General features: G+C 44.1%; 1 protein-coding gene across 2 annotated transcripts in view; it reads left to right on the top strand.

Moving 5' to 3' along the window:
- The window catches only part of Scrn1 (secernin 1), a 61580-nt gene that overhangs the window by 5293 nt on the left and 44719 nt on the right, over positions 1-11568 (top strand). The window contains exon 2 of one of the 2 annotated variants that reach the window (XM_029478819.1): positions 8534-8723. The exons of the other annotated variant lie outside the window; for it this stretch is intronic. The gene's annotated coding sequence lies outside the window, so the exon portion shown is untranslated. The remainder of the gene's footprint in view (positions 1-8533; positions 8724-11568) is intronic. 2 annotated transcript variants of the gene reach the window in all.

Here is an 11568-nt window from a genome sequence, read left to right as displayed (position 1 = left end):
ACTCACTTTGTAGACCAGGCTGGCCTCGAACTCAGAAATCCGCCTGCCTCTGCCTCCCAAGTGCTGGGATTAAAGGCGTGCACCACCACACCCGGCTTGATGGTTAGTTTTAATAGTCAACTTGACATAACCTAGAATCAACTGGGAAGAGAGGCTCAGTGGAGGATTGTTTAGATTAGGTTTACCTGTGGACAATTCTCTGCATGATTGTCTTGATCCCTTGATTGATGTGGGAAGATGCAGTCCATTGTGGGTGGCACCGTTCCCTAGATTGGGGTTCTGAACTATGTAAGAATGGAAAAATTAAGCTGAGTACTAGGCATACATGCCGTCTACATGTTTCTGCTTCAAGTTCCTGCCTTCCCTTCTCCAATGTGACTGGCTATAACCTAGAATTGTAGGTAGAATATAAACCCTTTCTCCTTAAAGTTCTTTTTGTCAGAGTTTTTTTTTTTTTTTTTTTAAATCACAGCAACTGAGGTGAAACTAAAACACGCAGAAGGCTTTTTTCATCCTTAATGTTACTTTTAAGATGCATCAGATGTTTTGTAATTTTATGATGTTGTAAAACAGCTAACAATTTGATTTTTAGTAGCTTATTTTGGTTAGAAGCAAGTTGGGGCCTGAGCGATTTCTTCGTTGTCTTCATGGCCCAGAGTCAATGATATCAGACCATCATCTAAAACATCCTTTTCCTCGGCTTCAAACAGACTTCATCACCTTGTATGACCACATCCTAGGACCCTCCCTTCTGTTCTCTTTTGTGTAACGGCAAACCATCTCAATACCAATTACAATTTTGTAATATAGTTTAATATCAGGTAGGGCTAGACCCACTTCATTAGTTTTCACTTCTGAGACTGCTCTATCAGACCCCCCTTTCTTTTGTAGATTTTGGGGATGAGCTGGGCACTGGAACAGGGCTCCAGGCATGCATTCTACCACTGAGCTCTCAAGCCCTCAAACCCTCAAGACCATCTGAACACACATTCTCTTAAAGCCCCATTTCTATGTTGATCAGGTCCGTGCTGAATCCACAGATTCATTTAGGGAGGATTAATGGCTCTGAGTAACGCTAGATGGAACATACCCTGCCCTTCGGAGCTTCTCCACTGTCCACATAAAATCTTACAATTTTGCTCATCTCTGAGCGCTAGACGTATACCTCTACCATCCTGTATGCCCCACCCCAGCACCCTGTCCTCCATCTGAACCTTGTACGGAGCTTTGCTCTCGATGGCTCTTAGGCGTGGTTTTGAAGTTCTTATCGATGCCACCAGCAAGGCCACATCCTCCCATGCCCTCTGTAACAGGAGAGCTTCCTGAGGTCCTAGACGGTAAGAAGGCACAGGTGTGCATCAGTCTATCTGCCTGTCTCTGTTCCCCTGTGTCACTCCACCACATCACTCAGGCTGTTAGGCTTCTCTAGTCTTCCTGTCAGGATGACAAGATGGTAGCCAAGCCCCATCTCATCCTGGGAGAAGGAGTTTTTGGTGACTCCTCTGCTCTTACTGACTGTAAGCTTAACCTGACTCTTCCTGCACCTCTCCTCCCTGTGGCCATCAGATACTGTGAAAGCACCCCAGGGATTTGGTCATTGTTGAAATCAGGTTACTCCCTTCCTCTCTGGTCACACACAGTGCACCCCTTCTTCGGAAGACAAAGACCTTGAGAACACCTCAGCTTTATTACCCCTGAGCTCAGTGGTTAGATGCTCGAAATATATTTTGGCAATTCCTCTGTCTGAAAATTGCTAATTAGAATGCAGTGATCAAGAGCCATGTATGTTCTTGAGGCCCATGTGTACTTTTTGATTACTGGGTACTCAGTAGTGACCCAGTGACCTGAAATATTAATGGAATATCTTAAAGTGTCCTTCCTTCTTACTCACTGAAGTGATCAGATTTTAGGAAATCAAAGTGCCAGTAAAGGAAAACGACCTAACTATAAAAAATATTCAGGCTGCATAACCAGATAAAGTGAAATGTAAGGTTTCTATTTCTGTTATACCTTTATGCTCAACTCTGAGTTACATTCTAATCCTTTCAGGTCCCTTTCTGTCTGTCTGTCTGTCTGTCTGTGTACATACCTGTCATCATATATGCTTGTATTTATATGTATGTATGTGCACACATGCATATTTGTGTTCACATAATACTAATACATACACATGGAGCATGTAGGTTACTTTTTGATAATAAAATTGGAAAAACTTGCTAATGATAAAACCCAATACATAGCTCCAGCACTAGTGGATGATCACAAGAAGTTTTAAATTTCGTTATGCTGGTAGTGAAATAATCTCATTTCACACCAGCAAGATTTGTGTTTATTTATACAATAATTATAATTTTATTTCTCCTGTCGAAAGTGGACATTTAGGCCATTTGCTTTACAGTGAGAGGTAAGTCATAGGCGTCCATTTTGATAGCGGCAGGGAGGATTCTTTTAAAGCCCCAGTTTCCAGAGTTTCAGGTACGTTTCAAATCACGTTAATGGCAAAGATTAGAATAGACAGCGCGTTGTTTAGATGGAGAGGAAGACAGATGGTGGGATAGGAAGGTCATGATTCCAAGCCTGCCAAACGAGTGCACACAGTGACAGCACTGTTGGAAAGGAGACCAGAAGGGGATGAAAGGGCCCTGGAGGTGGCTTTTGTGGCAGCTCGCAGTGTGTCCTCTGGAGCATGCTCTTGGTAGTGACCACAGGCTCTCTCAAACACTCATTTCCTCCTACAGCACCAGGACTCTGTTCTCAGGGCAGTCCCTTTCCTTAATGGATTTTTATTCCAAATGTTCTGCATCTAACAGTACCAGGTGGACATCGTACCCCATGTTACATGTGAAGAACTTAATATATGCAAGCACAGACTCCAGAATGTGGGTCTGTCTGGCTTTCTGAAAGTCTTCAGGTAGCTATAAAAGTAATCACCCAGACAGTGTATTCCTCACCAGTGTCTTTGGCATCTTGCATTCTTTCCCTCTCTCCTTCTCTCCCTCCCCCATACATTTTGAAAGATGGCAAATTGCTTTCCAACCTACCACGTATAGGAACATCTTCCTTACAATGAACTCCATTTGACAACATTCATCTTACCTCTCTGGCCTGAGTCCTACTTAAATTGTCCACTCCTTCCTGGATTAAATAATAATAAATAATAATAATAATAATAGGTTGTATTGAGTTTATCTCTCTTCCCCCTTCACCTTTGAAGCCTTTTAAAAAGCCATTATTCATTTTCATTTTGTGTATGTGTGTTTATCTTGTTATGTGTATTTGTTTTTTGTATGTTTTGTCTGTGTGTATGTCTGTGCACCAACTACATGCAGTGCCATCAGAAACCAGAGAAGGGCACTGGATTCCATGGAGCTGGAGTTACAGACATTCTCGAGCCTCTGTGTGGGCGCTGGAAACTGAACCTGGGTCCTCTGAGAGAGTGGCCGTGTTCTTTGTAGCTCACCAGTTGCCATCAGAGTCTCTGCCCCATCACAGGGCCACAGTTATTAGCCACAGTGACTTGAATGACAAATTATTTTGGTTGCAACTGTTTCATTTAAAACTTTTACTGTTGCACACTTTTTGTAGTCATGTGGGGAAATTGAAAATGCGTGGGGAAAATATTCAGAGTGTTGTGTACAGCCCCGTGGGCTGTGAACCACCTCACGCCACCCTGCCCACTCCCTTTACATTTCAGCATCTTCTTAGATAACAAGGATTTAAATGATGTCATATTCACAGTTGTATGAGCTCTATTCATTTTAGTAGCTTTTCCCCATGTATATTTTCTAACCTTTGCTGACACATAACTAGCTGTACTGGCTATTTTTGTGTCAACTTGACACAGCTGGAGTTATCACAGAGAAAGGAGCTTCAGTTGAGGAAATGCCTCCATGAGATCCAACTGTAAGGCATTTTCTCAATTAGTGATCAAGGGGGAAAGGCCCCTTGTGGGTGGGACCATCCCTGGGCTGGTAGTCTTGAGTTCTATAAGAGAGTAGGCTGAGTAAGCCAGGGGAGGCAAGCCAGTAAAGAACATCCCTCCATGGCCTCTGTATCAGCTCCTGCTCCCTGACCTGTCTGAATTCCAGTCCTGACTTCCTTTGGTGATGAACAGCAGCATGGAAGTATAAGCCGAATAAACCCTTTCTTCCCCAACTTGCTTCTTGGTCATGATGTTTGTGCAGGAATAGAAACCCTGACTAAGACACTAGCCAATTTCATACGGTAAAAGTGTTACTTGATTCTTATGCAAGAAGCTGTATTTGAGGAAGAATAGAAGTTACAGCTAGGTCAAGTTGTTTCAGATTTTCTGAGGCCCTGAATAATGTATGCTTTTTGCATCGTTGTGTGTGTGTGTGTATGTGTGTGTGTGTGTATGAATTACATGTGTGTATCATATCTTCCTATAGTATATGAACATTCCAAGCCAAACTAAAGTCTTTCCTGTCCCAACATTCCTTTCTGAGACACCATGGCATTGTGAGAAGACACTCCAGGAAACTGCTCCTTCTGGTAGATCAGCCCAGTGTAACCTCTAATCTTTTAAGAATTCTAAGATTGTGCTTTGCTTTTATATTTTTGTGTTTTGGACCTTTGAGACAGGGTCTCATCATGTCACCTCTAACCTGTGACCTTCCCATCTCAGCCTCCCAATGCTGGGGTTGCAGGCGTGCACCTCGAGCCAGCCTTACTTTTGAAAGGTTGCTGATTACAGGAAAATTCAAGCATCTGCCAGAGGAAAGGGTGCAGTAGAACAGACCTCACGTTCCTGCCCATCACCTAGCTCGGCTATTATCGCACATGGTCTTGTTTCCTCTGAGCCCTTCCCCTTCATCCTGAATTATTTCCTTTATAGCATTTTACATAGTATGTGTTTTTATAAGACACATGCTTTTTAGATGAGGATTTTCTTTATCTCTTCTTTCTCAGAGTCTTGTTTGCCATATTGCCCAGCATGATCTCAAACTTTTAAATGATCTGCTCAGCTCAACCTTTCTAATAACTGGGGCTACTGCTGTTGGCTATTACTCCTATATGAGACATGGGCTTCTAAAAACCATTTGTTTTTAAATGAAAGCTATCACAGCATCATGATTCTATATAGGACATTAACAACCATTCTTTGATATATCAAATATCTACTCATTGTCCATATTAGCCCAATTGCCTTAGAAGACTTTTATATGATTTAATTAAATTAGGATTCAGGTAAGTGGCTCATTGTAATTGCTGGGTATGTATCTTAAGGATTGCATTCCATAATGTGTTTTTATTTCTTGTTAGTAAATAGTTAGTGTGCTTATTTGGAATAGGAGTCTATCTGATGATCAAGGTACTATCCATGGGTAGGACTAGTGCATTAGCAGTAAAGAGTAGGAGACAGGAAGTAAACATCTATTGAGCGCCCACTGTATGCAGCCACAGTGCTAGCAATTTTCTATGACATCTCTCACAAACCTGTGTGCTATGCAATGTCTAGAGATTGTTTCCATTTCCAGATGCCACTGTTTAGAATTAGTCAGTGAGGTCAGGATAGAAAACAGGGTCTGCGTGTCTCTACAGCATGTCTGTCTCATGCCCTAGTGCACATTGGCCTTCAGGGCTAGGCAGACCTTGGGAAAACAATACAGTTGCACAAATCTCATCTTGCTGAGCTTTTGACAGGCCCCAGAGTGGGAATGAAGGGATGTAGGAGGAGCTTGGAGCCTGCCACTCCCACCCAGTTCCAGTCTTAGAGCCATGCAGGAAGTGAATAGATCTTGCCAGACCTTTGAGTTGTCAGAAGAAGCCAAACATCTGAATGTCTGTCTTCAAATGTTAGCTGTAAATTCAGGGTTCTGAAGGGCAATATTCAGCCCAAACCAACAAGTCCACAGGCCTATATTACCCTTCTTGGAAGCATGCTAGCTTAAGACTGGCTGGAAAGGCCCAGCAATGAACTGTTGGGGGCAAATGTTCCCAGGGGCACTGCTGAAGCTCTGTCAAGTCTCCTCTAGCTCTTACCACAAGTTGGGAAGAGTTCTTGACCCCTAATTATCTCCTAGAGAGGGCCAGGCAGAGATTTGAGGGGAGTTAGGCTCATAGCCTGCTACTGTTACACTGTAGTTCATGCCTGGTAGTCCCTCAATCAAAGTCGTGGCTACTAGGATCAGCTAGCTACCCCCTGACCATGAAGTTTTATGCTCCAGTCTTCCAAACTCCAAAGGAACATGTCAAATCTGTCTTCTCTCAGGCAGAGCTTGCTGAGTCTGAGATAGCTCACACCCCAGGTTTTAGGTACATCTTTTCCCAGGCACTTCATCACTCCTCCTTATTTCAATAGCAAAGCTACAAAAGAAGACAATTGAGTATCATTTGTCCAATATCCAATTCAGCAGGAATGCCAATAATTTAAAAGATGAATTTGTCAATCCATAAAATCACCCCTCTGCTTCCCTAGAAAGCACTGTCTCACAAGCTTTGAATTCCAAGTTTCCCCGAGAGTAGGGAGTAGGGAAGACCTGCTGGCCACTGGCTCTCGTTCCTTGTGTAAGGAAAGGCAGTTTGCACAATTACATGCACAACAGCTAACAAGCTATAGTTCATACAGACAGTCATTTTCTTCCTCTCCAGTAAGTCAAGGCTTTCTTACTATTGGCTGAGGTGACTGATGAGGGTCACTCTAGCTTGGTGGAGATAAAGGGCTAGGGCAGTTTGGCCGCCACACAAAGAACCTCCTGCCCAGGCTCAGGGCATTCATGTTTTCAATACCTCCTGCCTGAGCTTGAGAACAAAGCCCTTTTCTCCCACACAGCTTCCTCCCTCCTTGTCTAGACATTCTGCAACGGTTTCCTAGTTACAGGAGCACAAACTCCAGCCCCTCAGGCCTGCAGACCAGCCTCTTGCCACCAGGCCAGGGTGAGTGCTGATGGAGGCAGCGGTACTGAATGAGCACCAGGAGACCTTATCCCCAAGAGGAAGTCATGAATCCTGAGGAGGTCCCATGGGGGTTAGGGGCTAGGCCTAGGGATTCTTTGCTTTGCAATGGCAGCAGATCTGAAGCTGTCCTGGGGATGGAAGAGCTCCAGATGCAGATATTTAGCTTGAAATTTGTTCGCTGTGGTAAAATGTACATACAACGACCATTGTGGTCATTTCTAATTGTATAGATCAGTAGTGTTGAGGACATCCACTGTGTTGGATGACCAAGACCCAGGACTTCTTCTGTCTTGTCAAGGGAAACTCTCTTGTTCCCTCCCTTGCTCCAACCCTGCAATCCCTGTTCTACTTTCTGTTTCTAGGTATCTGGTAGTTCTAGATCCTGGGTGGAACTGAAATCGTACAGTATAGATGGGACCCACCACATCTGCTGCTGTGGTTTGAATGTGAGCTATCTCACAGACAGCCATGTATTTGAATGTTTGGTCCCCAACTAGAAGGCAGGCCCAAAGGTGGGGCATAGCTAAAGGAAGTGTGTCTCTGGAAACAGACTGTATTTACTGTCTCTTCTGTTTCCCGACTGAGAACCCAGTGTGACCAGCTGTCTCACGTTCCAGTCAGCATGTCTTTCCCAACATGGTGACCTATGAGCCAACATAAATCCTTTCCCCCTTAAGTTGCCTCTTGTCAGGTGTAAGTCACACAATGAGAAGAGCAGCTAGTATATTTAAGAATGCAACTATTCATGTCTGACATTACTCCAAGAATAGAAGTTTTCACATGATGGGGTCAATCAATACAACACATTAAACATGTATAAAATTACAGTCAGGTTATGTGTATAAGGTATATAGGAAACATCACATATTTTGTGTCTTAAGTTTGGGTCCTTCCCCAAAGTATTTTGTCATGTGTGATGACCAGAAATACGAAAATAATCTGAAGTCTGAAACACTGGGCAAAGGGATATATGTATTTATGTTTTTCTAATTAGTTTATCCATTACCATACTGTTGGCTGCTGAATCTTAAATTAATTTTAAAATATAGTTCCTTGGTTTCACTAGCCACATTTCAAGCACTCATTAGCCACACTTGGCTAGCCACCACTCATGGCCCAGACAGAGACTTCCAACTGCTCAGAAAGCACTAAGTGGACAGAAAGCCGCTGGCTTATACTGACAACTGACAGGGGGTGCAAGTGGGAGAAGACGTACCGGATATTTTTTCATGCTGTGCCAGCTAAGAAATAATCAGACTTCCTTTCTCTACCTGTCACAAGGCATTTGCATATTTCTGAACGAGATACTTATCCCAGCTTCCTATCTTTGAATGGCCCCTCTCCTCCAGTGCACGGCCAGCCATTAAATAATTAAAGAATTTTTCTTCGGGAACCTAGAGAGCACAAATGTGCTTTAAAATGTCCCCAGCGTAGACTTGGGAGATGCCTGTTTAGCATCACCATTGATGGGAGCTAAATTAGAGTGTTTCATTAATTAGAACTGAATTGCTAACCTGGCAAGAATCCTAATTAGCTTGTGCCACAAAGCAGCCATATTCAGCAGGCCTACCCCTTGGCCCGCTGCTTTTAAGGTTTTTTTCCTTGAGACCCACAGTGAATGTGGAATGTGATGTCAATCCGGGATCCACCCAAATGTGTCTATGCTGAGATGTACAGCTCAACTAAGCCTGTGTTGGGAGTGACCCTTACTCTGTGAGATGCACGGATTCCACTCTGTCACCCACAAGAGGATTGGAGCCTTGGGTTTGGGAAGTGCTGTCTTGGTGGCACTGCCTCTACCACCAGTGAGTATCCCCTAACCCCCACCCCCACCCCCACCCCGACACATGCAACTTTTCTTTCTTTTAGAATTATAAGTACAACATATCTCCCTTCCCTTTCTTCCCTCTGATCCTTCCCATGTAGCTCTCCCTGCTCCTCTTCAAAGTCATGGCCTCTGTTTTCACAAATTGTTACTGCATGTATAAATGGACCTTTAGGTACAGATATATTCTTAAATAGAACCTGCTGAGTCCCTGTGGTGTTCCTTGTATGTCTGTTTTCAGGGCTGACCATTTGGCACTGGGCAGCCGGTTGGTGCACTCTTCCCTGGAGGACCACCTCTTCTGCTCCCAGCTTCACTCAGTTGCTATAGAACTGAGACTTCATGGGCTTTTTTTTTTTTAAAGTATTAGTTTATTTTTTTAATTAGGTATTTTCCTCATTTACATTTCCAATGCTATCCCAAAAGTCCCCCATACCCACCCCCCACTCCCCTACCCACCCACTCCCACATTTTGGCCCTGGTGTTCCCCTGTATCGGGGCATATAAAGTTTGCAAGTCCAATGGGCCTCTCTTTCCAGTGATGGCTGACTAGGCCATCTTTTGATACATATGCAGCTAGAGTCAAGAGCTCCGGGGTACTGGTTAGTTCATAATGTTGTTCCACCTATAGGGTTGCAGATCCCTTTAGCTCCTTGGGTATTTTCTCTAGCTCCTCCATTGGGGGCCCTGTGATCCAACCAATAGCTGACTGTGAGCATCCACTTATGTGATTGCTAGGCCCCGGCATAGTCTCACTAGAGACTGCTATATCAGGGTCCTATCATCACAATCTTGCTAGTGTATGCAATGGTATCAGCGTTTTGAGGCTGATTATGGGATGGATCTCTGGATATGACAGTCTCTAGATGATCCATCCTTTTGTCTCAGCTCCAAACTTTGTCTCTGTAACTCCTTCCATGGGTGTTTTGTTCCCAATTCTAAGAAGGGGCAAAGTATCCACACTTTGGTCTTCGTTCTTCTTGAGATTCATGTGTTTTGCAAACTTCATGGGCTTTTGCCTGCACACTGGGCTGGGAAGCCATGCCTGATCAGGGGAGATGGGTGGGAGTCGGAAGGAAAAAAGAATGAAGGCATCAAAGATCTCCAAAGAGAGGAAGTAAAAGAGATGTTCCAGGGTGAGATGCTACTGTCTTCCTGGTGGGTTCTGCCTCACCGCCATGATATTCACATCGGAATAAAAAGACTATCCATTTTGAATGTCAGCTTTAGCGCCCTCTCCAGAGCTTCTATAACCAAGCTGGGTTCTACAACCATCCTGCTCGCCTTTTAGGGGTTGTGTTGTTGTTGTTGTCTATTTGCTTGTTTATTTGCTTGTTTGTTTTGTTTAGAGACAGGGCTTGACTCTCTGGTCCTGGCTGACTTGGAATTTGTTATGTAGGCTACACTGACTGGCCTTCACCTCACAGAGCTCCTCTTTCCTCCAGTGTGCCAGGACTAAAGGGGCTGACTGTTAGGTACCCTACAATGGGTAACTAATTCAGTTTTTGGTGGCTGATCAAGTATTTAGTCACTGGGCTGGATGGGCGTGTTTCCGAAGTACTTTGGAATTAGCAGAAACCTTGATGCAGAAATCTTCATTTCCAGGGTTTATTTGGGAAATGGTACAGCCACTCCACCCAGTGGAGTTCTTAGACGGTCCATATGGCAGCTGAAATGTAAATTGTTAAGCTTTTTTTTTTTTTCTTTTTCTTTTGTTAATAAAGCTGACAGTTCAGTTCTGTGGCCAAACTGAATGTACTCCAAGTGGCTGCATAAGGCTAATGGCCGTCACACTAGAGTGAGGAGCCATGACATTTCCATCATCAGCTGGTCCAGGAGCCTTGCTCAGTCATCTCTGAGGCTAGCAGATGAGACTCAGGCAAATTCAGCTGAGTCTCATCTGCTACCTGATGAGACTCAGGCATACCTGAGCTGACAGTGGTGAGGTAGTTTACTAGTTCTTCTACACACACACACACACACACACACACACACACACACACACACACACACGGCAGGGGTGGGGAGGGAGAAAGAGAAATATTGGTTGATTAATTCCACCAACGTCTATCATTCCTGCTTGTCCACAAAACCCAATGAGAAAGCCAGAGTCACTGATCCCTACCTCCCTGGGCTTCTCTTGGCTGTGTCCTCTCCACAGTTACTTGACCCGCCCACCCAGCTGCCTTGCTGAGCAAGCAGAAGACAAAAACCTGGGTGCTTCCTAAAAACCCCTTGGAGTTTGTGGATCCTTCAAGCACCTCTTACAAATGAAAGACCTGTGCTTGGCATAGCCTGTGCATAGAACTGATAAGGTAGTTTCTAAACATGGCTGACCCTGAGACTTGAGGACTGCTGTAGGTGTGAATGATGCTAGCCGATTTTGACCGGCTTGCTCTCAGGAAGTTTGCCCTATTTGAAAAGTCAACCCCATGTTATCTTCTACTTACACAGTCTCCAACATTTATAAAATATGTCTTTTGGGCCTTTTAACTTGACACTCAGAAGGAGAAGTGTGAGGGCCGAGACAAAATATTTGCCAAAGAGGCTCAGGGAGGTAGAGGGACTTGCCTGTGATCACACAGCTGGTAGCTGGCAGAGTTGAGTTTTGGGTCAGCCTAGTGCAGTGGCTCTGTACCTTCTTTTTTATTTATTTATTTATTTATTTATTTATTTATTATTACGTATTTTCCTCAATTACACTTCCAATGCTATCCCAAAAGTCCCCCATATCCCCCCCCACTTCCCTACCCACCCATTCCCATTCTTTTGGCCCTGGCATTCCCCTGTATTGGGGCATATAAAGTTTGCAAGTCCAATGGGCC

This window comes from Mus caroli, chromosome 6, assembly GCF_900094665.2.
Source record: "Mus caroli chromosome 6, CAROLI_EIJ_v1.1, whole genome shotgun sequence".
NCBI classification, from domain to species: Eukaryota; Metazoa; Chordata; class Mammalia; order Rodentia; family Muridae; genus Mus; species Mus caroli.
This window is presented reverse-complemented; position numbering and strand designations above follow the sequence as displayed.